The sequence below is a fragment of the Hemiscyllium ocellatum genome, chromosome 44, assembly GCF_020745735.1.
Source record: "Hemiscyllium ocellatum isolate sHemOce1 chromosome 44, sHemOce1.pat.X.cur, whole genome shotgun sequence".
NCBI lineage: Eukaryota > Metazoa > Chordata > Chondrichthyes > Orectolobiformes > Hemiscylliidae > Hemiscyllium > Hemiscyllium ocellatum.
The window spans coordinates 9,246,986-9,266,923 of NC_083444.1; positions in this window are offsets into that span (position 1 = coordinate 9,246,986).

Genomic DNA, 19,938 nt, shown 5'->3' on the forward strand with positions numbered 1-19,938 from the left:
GACGCCTTTGTGGCAAGTATATATACCTTCACTTCCAGCTTCTCACCACAGCTGTTTGCTTCCTTACCAAACCTTTGCCTGACCAATCTCTCCACACACAACTTGAGGACACTCACATTTTTAATATTCAAGCCAGCCGGGCCCGATTTCCCTCACCTACATTCAACCCCGTGTAGCAGTAGTGTGTGCCATCAACAAATCACACTACAGAAATTTCACCCAGGCTCCACCCTGAAGGTTTCTCTCTGATATGTGAATGAGTTGGCATGGAACTTGCAGGGGGACAGTGTTCCCATGTATCTGCCGCCCTTGTCCTTCTAGATGGAAGTGGCCATGGCTTTGGAAGGTGCTGCCTGAGGATTTTTGGTGAATTCCTGCAGTGCACCTTGTAGATGATATGCACTGATGCTGCTGAGCATTGGTGGTGCCAGTCAAGTGTGCTGCTTTGTCCTGGATTGTATTGAGTTTCTTGCATATTTTTGGAGCTGTACCCATCCAGGCAAATGGGGGACTATTCCATCTGCTCTGCCATTCAATAAGATCATGGCTGATCTTTTCATGGCCTCAGTTCCACTTACCCACCCGCTCAACCTAACCCTTAATTCCTTTACTGTTCGAAAATTTGTCTAACTCTGCCTTAAAAACATTCAACGAGGGAGCCTCAACTGCTTCCCTGGTCAGGGAATTCCACAGATTCACAACTCTTTGGTCAAAACATTCCTCCTCACCTCAGTTCCAAATTTGCTCCCCCCACTCATTTTCAGGCTATGCCCCTTCGTTCTCGTTTCATCCGCCAGTGGAATCGACTTCCCTGCTTCTAGCTTCTCTATCACACTCCTGACTTGTGGATGATGGACAGGTTTTAGGTAGTCAGGAAGTGGGTTACTCACTGCAGGATTCCTAGCCTCTGACCTGCTCTTGTGGCCATTGCATTTATACGGCTGACCCATTTCAGTCTCTGGTCAATGGTCAATTCTGCCAGGATGTTGATAGTGAGGTATTCAGCAAGGATAACACCATTCAATGTCAAGGGGTGATGGTTGGAGTGGAGGGGGTCCCATATTAGAGATACTGTGTATCCAGTTAGTAAGCATCTAGGTTGGGCCCAGGAGCTCTTGTGGTGCACTGTTAGTATCCTACCTCTGAGCCAGGAGGTTTGGATTCAGGTCCCACCTGTTCCAGAGGGGTGTGATACCATTTCTGAACAGGGTTGATCAAAAAGCATCGATATTTTGGGCTCACAACAGAACAGTAGTGGAGTGAGAGAGTTAGAGAGAACATTGTGCCTGTTACTCTCCTACACTGCCTTGGATTGTACCATTCAGGGAAATAGCCCCAGTCGATATTTCACTTCTTTTGAGTGACATCAGCTCGCTCTTTCTGCCAGTTTCTGAGTAGCTCAGAGAGGATGTTGCTTGCAGTCCTGTGTTGCATCTTTGACCCCGATCTCTTGTGTGCATTCCACAGGCGTTTGGCATCAGAACTGAGGGTTTCTTTGCTCTCGCTTGGAAAGAGCTCGATCCCTTGACCTACCAGTTGCTATGTCTGCCAGACCGCTTACAGCAGTATGGCGTCGCAGAACTCAACGGCTACTAATACAAGGATGATGGCCTGTTGATATGGTCTGCGATTCACGAGTAAAGTACAAGTCGCCACAGCCTCACCCAGGGCTGCTCTCTCGTCAGGGAGGTGATTGATGGCCACAACTCAGGCAAGGGGAGAGGTTGAGCAGGAGAATCCTTCATGGTGACCACAGCCAATGTGGAATCAAACCCACATTGTATGTTCTTTCTGGGACTTGGGCATCGCTGGCTGGCCAGCATTCATCGCCCATCCCTATTTGCCCTTGAGAAGGCGGTGGTGAGCTACCTTCTTGAATCGCTGCGGTCCACTTGCTGTGGGTTGACCCACAGTGCTGGTAGGGAGGGAATTCCAGGATTTTGGCCCAATGACTGTGAGGAAACAGCGGTATGTTTCCAAGTCAGGGTGGTGAGTGGTTTGGAGGGGAACTTGCAGGGGGCGGGTGTTCCCAAGTAGCTGCTGCCTTTGTCCTTGTAGATGGAAGTGGTCGTGGGTTTGGAAGATGCTGTCTGAGGATCTTTGGTGAATTTCTGTAGTGTATCTTGTAGATAGTACACACTGCTGCTACTGGGCGCTGGTGGTGGAGGGAGGGGATGTTTGTGAATGTGGTGCCAATCAAGCGGGTTGCTTCATCCCTGGATGGTGTCAAACTTTCTTGAGTGTTGTTGAAGGGGCACCCATCCAGGCAAGTGGCGGGGGTATTCCATCACACTCCTGACTTGTGTCTTGTAGCTGACGGATAGACTTTGGGGGGTCAGGAGGTGAGTTACTCACCGCAGTATTCCCAAGTCTCTGACCCGCTCCTGTGTTTATGCAGCATTACTCTGCATAGCAAGCCAGCCAACTGAGCTAAGTAACCCCCTCATACATAAGTGAAAAATAGGGGTTCTCACAGTGAGGCAAGGAAATTGGAAGCTCCCAGGACCCTGTGTGTGAGCAAACCTCACGAATATAACTGAGAGATTAATGCAACATGAGCATGTGTCACAAAAGGGACAGGCGCGCAAAGGAATGGAGGCTGATCCCCCATTGGGAGACAGTGAGGACTGCAGATGCTGGAGATCAGAGCTGAAAATGTGTTGCTGGAAAGACGCAGCAGGTCAGGCAGCATCCAAGGAGCAGGAGAATCGACGTTTCGGGCATGAGCCCTTTTTCAGGAATGAGGAGAGTGTGCCAAGCAGGCTAAGATAAAAGGTAGGGAGGAGGGACTTGGGGGAGGGGCGTTGGAAATGCGATAGGTGGAAGGAGGTTAAGGTGAGGGTGATAGGCCAGAGTGGGGGTGGGGGTGGAGAGGTCAGGAAGAAGATTGCAGGTTAGGAAGGTGGTGCTGAGTTCAAGGGTTGGGACTGAGACAAGGTGGGGGGAGGGGAAATGAGGAAACTGGAGAAATCCGAGTTCATCCCTTGTGGTTGGAGGGTTCCCAGGCGGAAGATGAGGCGCTCTTCCTCCAGCCGTCGTGTTGCTATGGTCTGGTGATGGAGGAGTCCAAGGACCTGCATGTCCTTGGTGGAGTGGGAGGGGGAGTTGAAGAGTTGAAGTGATCCCCCATTGGGGTAAGGTTCAAGTCAGACGGTATTCAGAAATAACTGCATGCAGCTCCGAGCACCTCTGGTGGAATGGTTCCAGGGGTGAGACACTTGTGACACGAGATGCTGGGGCTGCCATCCCTGGAGAGGGGAAGGCTAAGAGGAGATTTGATGGAAGTTTTCAAGATCACGAGTCGATAGGGAGCTACTATTGCCCTAGAGAAAGGGATCGACAACCAGAGGGAACTTCAAAAGAAGCAATTGTGGGATGAGAAAGGCATTCAAGGCTGAGATAGAGAGAGATTTTTAATCAGTCAGGGCATCATGGGGTGTGAGCAAAGGCTGGGCAAGTGGGGATGAGGATATTAACAGCCACATCACTCAATGAAGAAGGAGAAAGGGCACAGCATTTTGTGTTTTTGCAATCCTCGCTGATTGTCAACCTGTTTTCACATGGCCTTTAGGTTTGTAACCAATGTGGTAACATTCTACTACCTAAAGGATTGGCAAGTACTGGGTGACCCTGAGCTTCAGGCCTGAAGTAGGATTTCAAGACATTAAGATCTCTAGTAATTAGATGTAAACTGGCTCTTGACCTGTGAAATCGTAGTAGCTCACTGAATCACAGGAGGCCATTCAGCCTGTCCTGGCTTTTGGAAAGGACTTTCCAATTAATCAGATTAGGTTAGATTCCCTACAGTGTGGAAACAAGCCCTTCGGCCCAACAAGTCCATACTAACCTAAGGTTTAGATACATAATTAGTGGGCGGCACGGTGGCACAGTGGTTAGCACTGCCGCCTCACAGCGCCTGAGACCCGGGTTCAGTTCCCAAATCAGGCGACTGACTGTGTGGAGTTTGCACGTTCTCCCCGTGTCTGCGCGGGTTTCCTCCGGGTGCTCCGGTTTCCTCCCACAGTCCAAAGATGTGCGGGTCAGGTGAATTGGCCATGCTAAATTGCCCTTGTGTTAGATAAGGGGTAAATGTAGGGATATGGGTGGGTTGTGCTTCGGCGGGTTGGAGTGGACTTGTTGGGCCGAAGGGCCTGTTTCCACACTGTAAGTAATCTAATCTAACCTAATAATTCTTTGAACGGTGGCTCACTGCTACCTCACAGAGCCAGGGACCCAGGTTCGTTTCCAGCCTCGGGCGACTGTCTGTGTGGAGTTCGCACATTCTGCGTGGGTTTCCTCCGGGTGCTCCAGTTTCCTCCCACAATCCAAGGATGTACAGGTTGGGTGATTTGACCATATTAAGTTGTCCCATAGAGACCAGGGATGTGTAGGTTAGGTGCATTAGTCAGGGGTAAATATAGAGTAATTGGGTAGGGAAATGGGTTTGGGTGGGATACTCTTCGGAGGGTCGGTGTGGACTTGTTGGGCCGAAGAGCCTGTTTCCACACTGTAGGGATTCTATGATTCTGTTGTACAAGATGTTGGTTAGGCCCCTTCTGGAGTATATCATCCTGTTCTGGCTGCCCTGTTATAGGAAGGATACTATTAAACTGGAAAGGGCCCAGAAGAGATTTGCCAGGCTGTTGGAGGGTTTGAGTTAGAAGGAAAGACTGGATAGACTTGGACTTATTCCACGGGAGCATATGAGGTCAAGGGGTGACCTTACAGCCGTTTACTAAATCACGTGGGGTATATACAGGATGAATGGCAGGTGCCTTTTCCCTAGAGTGGGGGTTTCCAAGACTAAGGGACACATTTTTAAGGTGAGAGAAGAATAGAAGTTAAAAAGACATGATGGGCAATTGCTTTTCCACTGAGTGTGGTATGAACTTGGAGAGAAAATGGTGGATGTGGGTCCAGTTACAGTGAAGGGATGACAAGTAAGGAAACACTGGAAAGGCACATATAAACCTTGCCCCCACCAAAAAATAAATAGCAGATATAGTGTTGGGAAGAATGGAATTCAGGATACAGTACACGGTTCTGGAAATACATCTTATAGGAAGGATGTGATGGTGGTGGAGGGTGCAGAGGAGATTCACCAGGATGTTGCCCTGGGCTGGACAGATTTACGAGAATGTTTGCCTGGGCTGGAGAGTTTCAGTGATGAAGAGAGATTGAACAGACTAGGGCTGTTTTCTTTGGAGTGGAGGAGATTGAGAGGAGACATGATTGAGATGTGGAAAGCTGCGAGGACCAGACAGGAAGAACCTTTTCCACCTTGATGGAGGGAATCGTTGATCAGGGGCTTGACTGCCAGGGGCAGGAGGTTTACCAGGGGATGAAATGTTCTCCCAGGAGTCTGGAACTCAGTGCGTGTAAGGGTGGTCTAGGCAAAAACTGCAGAACATTGGAGAATTCAGAGTTCACTCACAATGCCAAGACATTGACCAAGTGCTGGAAAATGGGATTAGAGTAGTGAGGTAGTTGCTTTTGATTGGCACAGACTCAATGGGCTGAAGGACCTTTTTCTGTGCTGTAGACCCCGACAGCTCTGTAAAGCTGAGAGGCTTGTCATTACTTCAAAGCCTGGGAAACCTCAAACTTCTTTCGAACTGACCAGATCCATACTCGCAATAAGCTGATGGAGGATTGACTCGTGGAATATTGCTGAAGCTCATTTTTCCCGGCTCAGTCCATCACTGGAGTGACTGGCGAAGGAGGAGACTGGAATCGGGGACTGCGCTTTTAATGGTCAATTTTTAACAGTTTCTTGATTCACTCCTGCACTTGAACGTGTAGGCTGTCGGTGCAAGATATAAACTTGAACCCATTTCAGTGGGCTTCTGGAGCTTCCACTATCACCTGATGAAGGAAGTGGCACTCTGAAAGTTAGTGCTTCCAGTTAAACCTGTTGGATTTTAACCTGGTGTTGTGTGATTTTTAACCTCTGCTGTAAGAGACATTGGAATCCAGTTCTGGGAGAGTCCTGGATGGATCGGTTTCAGGGCAGGGAGAGTTCCCACTGTTGAAGGAAAGCCCTTTCTATCTTTCTGAGTCTGATTTCCTTTCCCTTTTTCGAACAGTATGATTGGGCCGCCCAGCTCCATGAGGAAGCCCCCTCCGTCCGGAAAGGGGCCCGTGTCGACGGAATACATCGTGGAATCTCTGCCAAACATCTGCCAGTCCTGCATCCAGGTGGCTGTTTGGTGGACCCTCAACCACCCCCCCCACCCCCGAGCCTGGAATGGGTGAGGAGCTACCCAGTCAACTTCGCACCAAACAATCTGCATTTACATAGCGCCTTCTATCATGTAAACAACCCAGGAGAGTCTAGCAAACAACGTGCAGCCTCGAGGCGCCATTGGATCCGGGCTCATTTAGTCAAAGAGGTCAGCTTGAAAAGGACAGGGAGAGGGTTTTGGGAAGAAATTCCAGACCGTAGGGCCCAGGAAGCTGACATTATACATGAGAATATAACTGTACTTGAACAGAATCCCAGTCCACACTTAAAATCAACAGCTTTGTTAATCACATTCCATACAACTCACTAGCTCCTGGTATTTATACAAAGAATTCACACTAATTATCCCAAAACAAATATCGCCATCAGCTGAGGGCTCTTGAGCTGCAGTAATATGTCATCTCTTTCCCCTTATTGCTTCTTTTATAGTTGTCTTCTGCTGGCTTTTAAAGACTTCCACCACATTAGGCACGTTTTGTTTTGGTTTTATGCTGTTCCTGACTTCCCTTGTCAGCCACGCTCCCCTTGTCCTCCCCTTAGTATGTTTCGTCTTCCTTGGGATGAATTACCCCAGAAGCCATTGCTGCTCCACCATCTTCCCTGCTAGGCTCCCCTTCCAATCAACTCTGGCTAGCTCCTCCCTCACGTCTTTATGGTCACCTTTACCCAGTTGTAATACCATCTGATTCCAGTTTCTACCTCACAAACTGCAGCATGAATTCTATCAGGATTATCGTCACTGTCTTTGGGACATTAATGTGGATTTCACCAGTTTCCTCATTTCCCCTCTCCCCCATTTTACCCCAGTCTCCACCCTCCAACTTGGCACCACCCTCTTGACCTGTCCATCATCTTTCCCATCTATCCGCTCCACTCTCCCCTCCAACCTATCATCTTCTCCCCTACCTACATCTACCTGTTGCATTCTCAGCTCCCTTCCCCCCAGCCCTACACCCCTCCCATTTATCTCTCAGCCCTGGTTCACAAGCCTCATTCCTGATGAAGGAGAAAGTGAGGTCTGCAGATGCTGGAGATTAGAGCTGAAAATATGTTGCTGGAAAAGCGCAGCAGGTCAGGCAGCATCCAAGGAGCAGGAAATTCAACGTTTCGGGCTTAGCCTGCTGGACACACTTTCCTCATTCCTGACGAAGGGCTTATGCCCGAAACGTTGAATTTCCTGTTCCTTGAATGCTGCCTGACCTGCTGCGCTTTTCCAGCAACACATTTTCAGCTCATTCCTGATGAAGAGCTTTTGCCCGAAGTGTCGATTCTCCTGCTCCTTGGATGCTGCCTGACCTGCTGCGCTTTTCCAGCACCACACCCTCAACTCTGATCTCCAGCATCTGCAGTTCCTTCTCCTAATAGCATCACTGCCCCCTAGAGGTTCCTTCACCACAAGCTCCCTAATCAAGTCTGCCTCATTACACATCATCATATACAGAACTGTGGCTTCAATCACAAGCTGCTCCAAACAAAGCCCATCACGTAGCCATTCCACCAATTCCTTTTCTTGGGTTGTACTGATTATCTCAGCCCACCTGCACATTGAAGTCCTTCAATCATGCTTTTCTCACAAGACTGGCCTTTCTCCCTAATTTATTTTCTTCCCCACATCCTGACTCCTGCCAGGAAGCCCAATATGTAACTCCCATCAAGTTTTTTTTAATCCTCTGCGATTCCTCAACTCTGCCCAGATAGTTTATACTCCTTCCAATCGTGTATTGCTATCAATTTAACTTCATTTCTGACAAACAAGGCAAACCCTCTGCCATCTGTCTGTCCTTTGAAAGGACACGTATCCTTGGATATTTAGTTCCCGGACCTGATCCCATTACAACCACGGCTCCATGATAGCCACAACATCATACGTGCCAAATTCAATCTATGCTACAAGCTCATTTACCTTGCTTCATAGACTGTATGCATGTGGCTCATTGGACATGGGGTATGTTTCTTACTTTGGGTCTTCTACTATGTAAGCTTGCGATAGATCAAATCCCGGTTGAGCCTGCGTTTCCTAACTTGACTTGTGCAAAAATGCCTGTTAATTTTGGTTCCGTCATAGTGGCTCAGTGGTTAGCACTACTGCCTTACAGCACCAGGGTCCCAGGTTCGATTCCAGCCTCGGGTGACTGTCTGTGTGGAGTTTGCACGTTCTCCCTGTGTCTGTGTGGGTTTCCTCCCACAGTCCAAAGATATGCAAGTCAGGTGAATTGCCCATGCTAAATAATGTTAGGTCAGAGGGAAATGGGTCTGGTTGGGTTACTCTTTGGACGGTCGGTGTGGACTTGTTGGGCTGAAGGGCTTGTTTCCACACTGTAGGGCATCTAATCTAATCACTTGTGGGCAATATTTTCAGTCCTGCGTAGACTGCCTCCCTTTCCTTATCTGCTGTGCCTGAAGTTAGATTCCTGACCCTTTCAGTACTCTCTGTTCTGGAAACATTAATAACCTCTCCTGAGCCCTGCCCCACCTAAACCACATTAAAGTGGTGATTGCCTTGTTTGGTCTTTCCACTAGGATCCTGGGACACTGGGACTGTCACCTCATATCCCCTTGTGAACACCCAGCGCCTGCCACACCTCCCATTTCGAATGCAGCATAGCTGCACCCAACTGAACAGAAACCATTCGATTGTCACCCAGAGGAAACCTGGCGGCCACGGGGAATATTTCACCGAGGAGGCGATGAAGACCGTCATCAAGAAATCTCAGGAGGAGCTGAGGGTGATCGATCGCACAATCCAAGAGTGTAACGAGACCCTGGATCTGGAATACCAGCCCTCGAATATCAAGAACAGCAGCACCATCTAATGGGCAGAGTGGCCTATATCCAGGACGAGTGTGTGGTCTTGATGACCACCTTGTGGGGGGGGCGTTCCATCATTTGGGGACAGGAGAGGAGTGGAGAGTGACTTCAGTTTATTTTTGGTGTGGCCAAACATGGTGTCCAATGGTGGATTTAAAATCCGAAAATATTAGGATTATTACATTGCAATCAGTGGCTTGGTGTCTTCCAAAGCTTCAGGACTATGTCTCAATATCCTACACATTTCCAGGAGGTAACAGACAGAGTGTTACTTAGCATTTCCAGCACTGGAAGAGGCCTTCGGGCCTTCAGGCCTGTTGTTTATGGTCTGTCAGACCCTCCTTACACCTCACTCTTCATCTGAACTCAGCAGCATAAATCCCAATTCCTTTCCCTACCTCCCTTTAGAAGCATTGATGCTATTTGCTCTGTGGTTGTGGCAACATGTAGACTTTGGTTACGTAAAGTACACCTATTGGTAAGTTTAACCTGAGGGTCACCATACCTCAGACAAGGGGAGAGGTTGAGAAGGAGCATAGTGTTTGATAACAGAGTAAAGCTCTGTCTGCACTGTCCCCATCAAACACTCCCAGGACAGGGACAGCATTAGGTTAGCTTCAGAGTAAAGCTCCCTCTACACTGTCTGCCATTAAACATTCCCAGGACATGGACAGCACAGCATTAGATGCAGAGTAATGCTCTGTCTACACTGTCCCCATCAAACATTCCCAGGACAGGGACAGCACAGGGTTAGATACTGAGTAAAGCTTTCTCTACACTGTCCCCCCATTAAACACTCCTGGGACAGGGAGTTAGATACAGAGTAAAGCTCTCTCTGTACAATTACAATATTTAAAAGACATTTAGGTGAGTACTGTACTTGAATAAGAAATGTTCAGAATAGTATGGGCTAGGAGCAGGAGCAGGACCAGGACAGGGACAGCACACAGTGTAAAGCTTCACTACACTGCTCCTCCATTTTACACTCCCACGACAGGGACAGCATGGGGTTAGATACAGAGTAAATCTCCATTTGCACTATTCTCATCAACATTATTAGATTATTTTTAGATTACTTACAGTGTGGAATCAGGCCCTTCGGCCCAACAAGTCCACACCGACCCGCCGAAGCGCAACCCACCCATACCCCTACATATACCCCTTACCTAACACTACGGGCAATTTAGCATGGCCAATTCACCTGACCCGCACATCTTTGGGCTGTGGGAGGAAACCGGAGCACCCGGAGGAAACCCACGCAGACACGGGGAGAACGTGCAAACTCCACACAGTCAGTCGCCTGAGGCAGGACTTGAACCCAGGTCCCTGGTGCTGTGAGGCAGCAGTGCTAACCACTGTGCCACCGTGCCGCCCCCCATGTTTGTAAAAGAGCTGTGTTTTCCTTTTCTCAGCTTTTTACATTTTGCCATATTTTCACAATTCATAGAACATTTAGATAAACGTATTCAGAGGTTTTTTTTTGGAAATAGTTTTGATCTTTATTGACGTGACTCCAAGTTTTCCAGAGAGTTTTGTTAAAGACCTTTCCCTGTCCAGCTCTGCTGATGCCTCCTGCAGTGTTGAATTAATTCAGCCTCTTGTCCGCTCTACTTATGCAGTTGCAACCCCCGATCAGCAGAGGGTAGCATCGTATCACTTTCATTGCAAGACAGCTTCGAGGAAGGAAAATTTACATTTTTTTAAAAGTTCAATTACACTCGAAACCCGAGAGAAAAGATGCCCAAATGCAGCAGACAACTGCTTCTAAATCACTGTAAGATTTACAACCCAAAAGATGGATCAATGACTGAAAATGTTTTACTCTTCGTTAATTTCCCCTTGCAAGCTAACATTCAAATTAGCTGGGTATGGGATAATGTACCTGTATATGTGATTGAGGGGGATATGGGATAATGTACCTGTACAGATGAGTGAGGGGGAGTGTAGGATAATGTACTTGTGGGGTGATTGAAGGGGAGAATGGGATAATATACCTGCATAAGTGAGTGAGGGGAATAGAAAATAATTTACCTGTACAGGTGAGTGAGGGAGAGTACAGGATAATCTACCTGTACAGGTGAATGAGGGGAGTTCAGGATTATATACCTGCATTGGTGATTGAGGGGGAGTATGGAATAGTACAGGTACAGGTGAGTGAGGGGGTGTGGAGGATAATGTACATGTACAGATGAGTGAGGGGGAGTATGGAATAATGTACCTGTAGAGGTGAGTGAGGGGCTGTGTATGATAATGTACCTATACAGATGAGTGAGTGGGAGTATGACATAATGTACCTGTACAGGTGAATGAGGGGAGTACAGGATCATGTACCTGCATTGGTGATTGAGGGGGAGTATGGAACAGTACAGGTACAGGTGAGTGAGGGGGAGTATGGGATGATGTACCTCTACAGGTGAGTGATGGGGAGTGTAGGATAATGTACCTGTACAGGTGAGTGAGGGGGAGTGGAGGATAATGTACCTATACAGATGAGTGAGTGGGAGTATGACATAATGTACCTGTACAGGTGAATGAGGGGAGTTCAGGATTATATACCTGCATTGGTGATTGAGGGGGAGTATGGAATAGTACAGGTACAGGTGAGTGAGGGGGTGTGGAGGATAATGTACATGTACAGATGAGTGAGGGGGAGTATGGAATAATGTACCTGTAGAGGTGAGTGAGGGGCTGTGTATGATAATGTACCTATACAGATGAGTGAGTGGGAGTATGACATAATGTACCTGTACAGGTGAATGAGGGGAGTACAGGATCATGTACCTGCATTGGTGATTGAGGGGGAGTATGGAACAGTACAGGTACAGGTGAGTGAGGGGGAGTATGGGATGATGTACCTCTACAGGTGAGTGATGGGGAGTGTAGGATAATGTACCTATACAGGTGAGTGAGTGGGAGTATGACATAATGTACCTGTACAGGTGAATGAGGGGAGTACAGGATCATGTACCTGCATTGGTGATTGAGGGGGAGTATGGAACAGTACAGGTACAGGTGAGTGAGGGGGAGTATGGGATGATGTACCTCTACAGGTGAGTGATGGGGAGTGTAGGATAATGTACCTATACAGGTGAGTGAGGGGGAGTGTAGGATAATGTACCTGTACAGGTGAGTGAGGGGGAGTGGAGGATAATGTACCTATACAGGTGAGTGAGGAGGAGTATGGGATAATGTACCTGTACAGGTGAGTGAGGGGGAGTGTAGGATAATGTACTTGTACAGATGAGTGAGAGTGAGTGAAGATTATGTACCTGTACTGGCAAGTGAGGGGGTGTGTATGATAATGGACCTGTACAGATGACTGAGGTGCAGTACAGGATAATGTACCTATACAGGTGAGTGCAGGGAAGTATGGGATAATTATTTGTACAGTGTGTGGGTGCGTAGGATAATGTACCTGCACAAGCAAGTGAGGGGAAGTGTAGAATAATGTACCTCTACAGTTAAGTATAGGGAAATACAGGATGATGTACCTGAAAGGATGAATGAGGGGGATACAGCATAATGTATCTATACAGGTGAGTGCAGGGAAGTACAGGATAATGTACCTGTACAGGTGAGTGCAGGGAAGTACAGGATAATGTATATGTACAGGTGAGTGAGTGGGTCTGTAGGGTAATATACCTATACAGGTAACTGAAGGGGAGTGTAGAATAATGTACCTGTACAGTTAAGTGTAGGGAAGTACAGGATGATGTACCTGTACAGGTGCCTAGGTACTGAGGTACGTTCACATGCCTAAGGTCCACCTGCCCAGCTTCTACACAGCTGATATCCCCAGAGTTGTCAGAGACAGTGTTTCCTGAGAGGATGAGACACTGACACATTCCTGCAGCTTCCTTTTAACCAGCCAATTCAGCCTGAGGTAAACTTTCTTCCACTCCGGAGTCATCCGGATGGAACTGAAGAGTCAAATTTTGCCGGGGGCTGGGTGCTGCTTGAAGGGGAGGGCAAGAGTCTAAGGTTTCTGCACACTCGTTCCACCGATTGCCCTTGTCCTCCACTGGGCCTGCCACAGATGGTCCAGGTGGATGTTTCTACCTTTGTGAATGGTTCTTCTCCAGTTTGGACCAATCTTGGGCAAGAGATTCCCCGGACGTTTGCTTTGCCCTCCTGATGGAGCTCGGAGTACAGAGCCTGTTCTCGAGGCCTTGTGTCAGGCACATGGACAACGTGGCCTGCTCAGTGCAGCTCATTAACCCTGACCAGTGCCTCGATGCTGGGGATGTGGGCCAGAGAGAGGATCACACACAGGCATGCACAGAGTCAGACAGAAACAAGATGAGGCACATCCACAATGACACATATGCATATACTCACGTGCACACACACACACACACAAATGCAACACAAACACACATGTACATAGACTCTGATTCCTACTCACACACAAACATGTAGACACTGACACATACATTCTTTACATGGACATACAGTCATAGAGATGTACAGTGTGGAAACAGACCCTTCGGTCCAACCCATCCATGCCGACCAGATATCCCAACCCAATCTAGTCCCACCTGCCAGCACCTTTCCCATATCCCTCCAAACCCTTCCTATTCATATACCCATCCAAATGCCTCTTAATTGTTGCAATTGTACCAGCCTCCACCACTTCCTCTGGCAGCTCATTCCATACCAGCACCACCCTCTGTGTGAAAAAGTTGCCCCTTAGGTCTCTTTTATATCTTTCCCCTCTCACCCTAAGCCTATGCCCTCTAGTTCTGGACTCCCCAGCCTCAGGGAAAAGACTTTGTCTATTTACCCTATCCATGCCCCTCATAATTTTGCAAACCTCTATGAGCTCACCCCTCAGCCTCCGACGCTCCAGGGAAAACAGCCCCAGCCTGTTCAGCCTCTCCCTGTAGCTCAAATCCTCCAACACTGGCAACATCCTCATAAATCTTTTCAGAACCCTTTCATGTTTCACAACATCTTTCCAATAGGAAGGAGACCAGAATTGCCCGCAATATTCCAACAGTGGCCTAATCAATGTCCTGTACAGCCGCAACATGACCCCCCATCTCCTGTACTCAATACTCTGACCAATAAAGGAAAGCATACCAAATGCCTTCTTCACTATCCTATCTATCTGTGACTCCACTTTCAAGGAGCTATGAACCTGCACTCCAAGGTCTCTTTGTTCAGCAACACTCCCTAGGACCTCACCATTAAGTGTATAAGTCCTGCTAAGATTTGCTTTCCCAAAATGCAGCATCGCATTTATCTGAATTAAACTCCATCTCCCACTTCTCAGCCCATTGGCCCATCTGGTCAAGAATCTGTTGGAATCTGAGGTAACCCTCTTCGCTGTCCACTACACCTCCAATTTTGGTGTCATCTGCAAACTTACTAACTGTACCTCATGCTCACATCCAAATCATTTATGTAAATGACAAAAAGTAAGGAACTCAGCACCAATCCTTGTGGCACTCCACTGGTCACAGGCCTCCAGTCTGAAAAACAGCCCGCCGCCACCACCCTCTGTCTTCTACCTTTGAGCCAGTTCTATATCCAAATGGCTAATTCTCCCCGTATTCCATGAGATCTAACCTTGCTAACCAGTCTCCCATGGGGAACCTTGTCGAACGTCTCACTGAAGTCCAAATAGATCACATCTACCGTTCTGTCTTCATCAATTCTCTTTGATACTTCTTCAAAAAACTCAATCAAGTTTGTGAAACATGATTTCCCACGCACAAAGCCATGTTGACTATCCCTAATCAGTCCTTGCCTTTATAAATACACGTACATCCTGTCCCTCAGGATTCCCTCCAACAACTTGCCCAGCACCGAGGTCAGGCTCACTGGTCTATAGTTCCCTGGCTTGTCCTTACCACCCTTCTTAAACAATGACACCACGTTTGCCAACCTCCAGTCTTCCGGCATCTCACCTGTGACTATCGATGATACAAATGTCTCAGCAAGAGGCCCAGCAATCACTTCTCTAGCTTCCCACAGAGTTCTAGGGTACACCTGATCAGGTTCTGGGGATTTATCCACCTTTATGCGTTTCAAGACATCCGGCACTTCCTCCTCTGTGATATGGACATTTTGCAAGGTATCACAATATATTTCCCTACAGTCTATATCTTCCATATCCTTTTCCACAGTAAATACTGGTGCTTGTTTAGTATCTCCCTCGTTTTCTGCGGCTCCACAGAAAGGCCACCTTGCTGATCTTTGAGGGGCCCAATTCTATCCCTTGTTACCCTTTTGTCCTTAATGTATTTGTAAAAACCCTTTGGATTATCCTTAATTCTATTTGCCAAAGCTATCTCATGTCCCCTTTTTGCCCTCCTGATTTCCCTCTTAAGTATACTCCTACTTCCTTTAAACTCTACTAAGGATTCACTCGATCTAGCCTGTCTATATCTTACATATGCTTCCTTCTTTTTCTTAACCAAACCCTCAATTTCTTTAGTCATCCAGCATTCCCTATACCTACCAGCCTTCCCTTTTACCCTGACAGGAATATACTTTCTTTGGATTCTGGTTATCTCATTTCTGAAGGCTTCCCATTTTCCAGCCGTCCCTTTACCTGCGAACATCTGCCCCCAATCAGCTTTCGAAAGTTCTTGCCTAATACCGTCAAAATTGGCCTTGCTTCAATTTAAAACTTCAACTTTTAGATCTAGTCTATCCTTTTCCATCACTAATTAAATCTAATGGAATTATGGTCGCTGGTCCCAAAGTGCTCCCCCACTGACACCTCAGTCATCTGCCCTGCCTTATTTCCCAAGAGTAGGTCAAGTTTTGCACCTTCTCTAGTAGGTACATCCACATACTGAATCAGAAAATTGTCTTGTACGCACTTAATAAATTCCTCTCCATCTAAACCTTTAACACTATGGTAGTCCCAGTCTATGTTTGGAAAGTTAAAATCCCCTACCATAACCACCCTATTATTCTTACAGATAGCTGAGATCTCCTGACAAGTTTGTTTCTCAATTTCCCTGACTATTAGGGAGTCTATAATACAATCCCAATAAGATGATCATCCCTTTCTTATTTCTCAGTTCCACCCAAATAACTTCCCTGGATGTATTTCTGGGAATATCCTCCCTCAGCACAGCTGTAATGCTATCCCTTATCAAAAATGCCACTCCCCCTCCTCTCTTGCCTCCCTTTCTATTCTTCCTGTAGCATTTATATCCTGGAATATTAAGCTGGACATGAATTCCTACTCTTTCACACAGCAACTCACACACACACACACCCACACGCACACACACTCATATACACACACACACACACACACACACAGGCATGCACAAAGTCAGACAGAAACACCATGAGGCACACCCACAATAACACATATGCATATGTGCACATGCACACACACACAAACATGCATACACACATAGTGCAATTCCAACAAACGCACAGACTAATATACAGAGATTGACACATATGGTCAAATTCCTGCAGGCACAGGACCTCACATACATGCATCCCAAATCATACCTAAGAGACTGACACCCGCACATAGGCAGGATTTCCTGTCAGTGTTAGCTTACTCCAACTCTCTGCTTTCTGCCTGTTAACCAATCCATGCGGGTAAATTACCCCTAATTACGTACACTTTTATTTTATTCTGTAACACCCTGTGTGGGATTTTATCAAAAGCCTTCTGAAAATCCAAATACGCCACATCCACTGGTAACCCCTTTTTGATTCTGGTAATACAGTCTTCAAAAATCTTTACCAGCTTTGTCAAACATGATTTCCCTTTCAAAATTCCATGTTAACTCTGTTATGATTTAAAACTTTGGTATTTATATGTGTAATTTTGAATAGTATTTGTTGTGAGCTTGGGTTTAGTCCTTGAGTTAGTAACCTGTGGGCTTTCTGTGCAATTGGAGTTGACATTACTTTGTAAGTATTTCTGTGACCTGGTGATTTCCATTAAAAACTGTTTTTGAGGCCTGGTTTTAAAGTAAGTGCACCATCATTCGACTTTTGCTTATTTTTGAATCCAAAAAGGTATGCCTCAAGATATGGAGAAAGCGAGGACTGCAGATGCTGGAGATCAGAGTCAAGAGCGTGGTGCTGGAAAATCACAGCAGGTCAGGCAGCATCCGAGGAACAGCAGAGTCAGGAAGGGCTGATGAAGGGCTTATGCCCAAAACGTTGATTGTCCTGCTCCTCGGATGCTGCCTGACCGGCTGTGCTTTTCCAGCACCACATGCCTCAAGATATGTTAAACTTTAACAAGCTTTTTTTAAGATAAAGGGAAACACCCATGTAGATAACAGCAGAAAACTTTCAGACTTTTTAAAAATTTGAATAGAAAGGTTCTTCGAACAGGATGGTAATATAGAAACATGCTTCTGTGAAGGGAAGGTTGCACAGTGAACTCGATTACCTTAGACTAAAGAATTGCATTAGTCCCCAAGCAGTGGTGCTGGAGTAATACCCTGAAGAGGTTACTTAATACAGCACACATTGAAGCTGAGATGTACAATAGTTCCAGGAAGAATCTATCTGCAGTTCCAGTTGAAGTCACAGTTGATTTATACCTATCCAGGTTTTATATACAGGGACTCTGTGTGAGAACTCAGTGAATGCTATTTTCATTGCGATACAAAGGCTACTTTGTTTCATTTCAATTTACAAAGTGGTTTGGAGATTGTACTTCTACTGTGAATTTTCAAATTGCTGAATTTGTGTTTTAAGCAGGTAGTTTGGATTATTCTATTTTATATTAATATTTTTTGTAATAATCTTATATTTTATTGTTCTGTAACATGACGTGTTTAGGTTTCAATGAGAGATCAGTTTGTGAAAACCAGGATACATAAACATATGATCTATCAAGCCAGCTTCCTTTCAGAGATCTGTCTTGTCTGTTAATAGCATCAGCTGGGATTGTAACACTATCCAATTAGACAATTATTTTCTCCTAATATTCCTAACATTCACATTGTTTAGAATAGATTCCAATATTTTCCCTACTGTTCATGTCAGGCTAACAGTTCTGAGGTTCTCACTTCCTTTCTCCCATCATCCTTAAACACATTGACAATCTTCTAACCTGTAGGCACCAATGCCAAATAAGTAGAATTTTGCAAAATGATTACGATTTCATTCACTTGCTCTCTATCCATTGCTTTCAACACACTAGGATGAAGGTCAGCAGGTACCAAGGATTTATTTACTACTGGCCCCATTAATCTCTCCAATCCTATTTTCTTTATGTATATTAATTTCTTCCAGCTCCAGGCCCTCAGTAAACCTGAGGGTGTTGATTATTTCGGGGAGACATCTTGCGTCATACAGACACACAATACACACATGGCTTTCCCTCCATTTCTATTTCCTTTTATATATTTTCCTGTCTCTCCCTCTAAGAATTACACATTTGTCTTTTCACATATTTTCCTTTTCTGCATGCACACAGAGGCTTTTACAATCTATTTTTATATTTCTTGATATTTTACATTCATCTTCAACTCTCTGTTTTTCATTTTTGTAGTCCTCCTTTGTTGTATTCTAAACTTTTCCTAATTCTCTGACTTTTATTATTGTTTGGACACTTTATAAGTGTCTTTCTTTCATCCAATACTATCAGTGACTTCTCTCACTCAACATGGCTCTCTCATTTTTCCTGTTGGATGCATTTGCCTAAAAGAAATGCACGTTGTTTTGTCTTGAAAATCAAGCATTATTTGTATAAATATTTAGTCATTTTCAATCTACTGTCAATCTTTTTCCTTTATAGATTACTTACAGTGTGGAAACAGGCCCTTCGGCCCAACAAGTCCACACTGACCCGCTGAAACGCAACCCACCCATTCCCCTTCATTTACCCCTTACCTAACACTTCGGGCAATTTAGCATGGCCAATTCACCCGACCCGCACATCTTTGGACTGTGGGAGGAAACCGGAGCACCCGGAGGAAACCCACGCAGACACGGGGAGAATGTGCAAACTCCACACAGTCAGTCGCCTGAGTCAGGAATTGAACCCGGGTCTCAGGCGCTGTGAGGCAGCAGTGCTAACCACTGTGCCGCCCATGATTTCTCTCATCCACTGCAGTCTACTTCCTCCTCCTCCCTTCATAATTGTCCTTGTTTAGACTGAAGACCCCATTCCAGATTGGATTGCATAATTTTCAAACTTAATGGAAAAGCCCAACATGTTATGAGCACTATTTCCTGAAGGTTCTTTTGTGATAGTAAGGTTATTAATTGTGTAGCACTGCATCTAAAATAGCCTTGTCCATTGTTGAATTCTCAACATCTTGCTCTCGAAACCTATTTTGAACACACTCCAGGAATTCTTCCACCACAGTCATAGTTGATCAAGTCTACATGTAGATTGCTATCACCCATGATTATTGGATTCTCCTTGCTATATGCACTTCTATTTTCCCAATTCATAGCATGCCCATAGCTGTTTGATAACTTAAAATCCACTGGTACCAATGGTTGTTCCTTCTTGCTCTTTCTGGGCTCCACACATCCAGATTTTACATCCTGATTGGAGACCAGAGAATCATAGAATAATTACAGAACAGAAGGAGGCCATTCGGTCCATAGTATCACAGAATCATAGAATCCCTACAGTGTGGAAGCAGGCCAATCGGCCCATCAAGTCCACCCGCCCTTCTGAAGAGCATCCCAACCAAACCCACCCCCCTACCCTATCCCTGGAATCCTGCATTTCCCATGGCTAATGTACCTAACCTACATATCCCTGGTCACTTGTGGGCAATTTAACACATCCAATCGATCTAACCTGCACATCTTTGGTCTGTGGAAGGAAACCCACACAGACATGAGGAGAATATGCAAGCTCCACACAGACAGTTGCCCAAGCCTGGAATCAAACCCAAGTCCCTGGAGCTGTGCGGCAGTCGTGC